Source organism: Elephantulus edwardii, unplaced genomic scaffold (assembly GCF_000299155.1).
Source record: "Elephantulus edwardii isolate Elephantulus edwardi_28Jun2011 unplaced genomic scaffold, EleEdw1.0 scaffold00071, whole genome shotgun sequence".
Taxonomy (NCBI): Eukaryota; Metazoa; Chordata; class Mammalia; order Macroscelidea; family Macroscelididae; genus Elephantulus; species Elephantulus edwardii.
In genome coordinates, this window is record NW_006399821.1 from 9,560,632 (window position 1) to 9,561,210 (window position 579).

Genomic DNA, 579 nt, shown 5'->3' on the forward strand with positions numbered 1-579 from the left:
TTTTTCTAGCAGTCCATGGTATTCTCAATACTCTTCTCCAGCACCACATCTCAAAGGCATCAATTCTCCTTCTATCCTCCCTGGGCATTGCTGGTAGAATTACAAAATGGCACCGCCGCACTGGAATTCAGCTTGGCGTGTCCTCAAAAAGGTGAATATAAAGATTCCATATGACCCAACTATTCCAAGGCTAAGAATATTTCTCAAGGAAATCAGAACTGAGACATGAATGGAGGTATGTTCACCTTCATTCACAGCAGCATTATTCAAACTAGTAAGACAACAGAAACAGCCCTAATGCCCTCAACAAATGAATGGAGACCTAGGAGTAAAGCCCCAAACCATAAAGTTCATAAGAGAGCAAATTGGGATCAAGTTTAGACGGTCTAGTCTATGGTATAAAGAGCCTGACAAATACAGCCAGAAATGCACAATCTGGAGATGATAAAACTGATGAATGGGACCTTCTAGAGATGAACTCCCTGTGCACATAAAAGCATTTTGCAATTGAGTGAAAAGAAAACCTACTGACTGGGGGGGGGGGGGAAATCATTTGGCAATACCAAATCAGACAAGGTT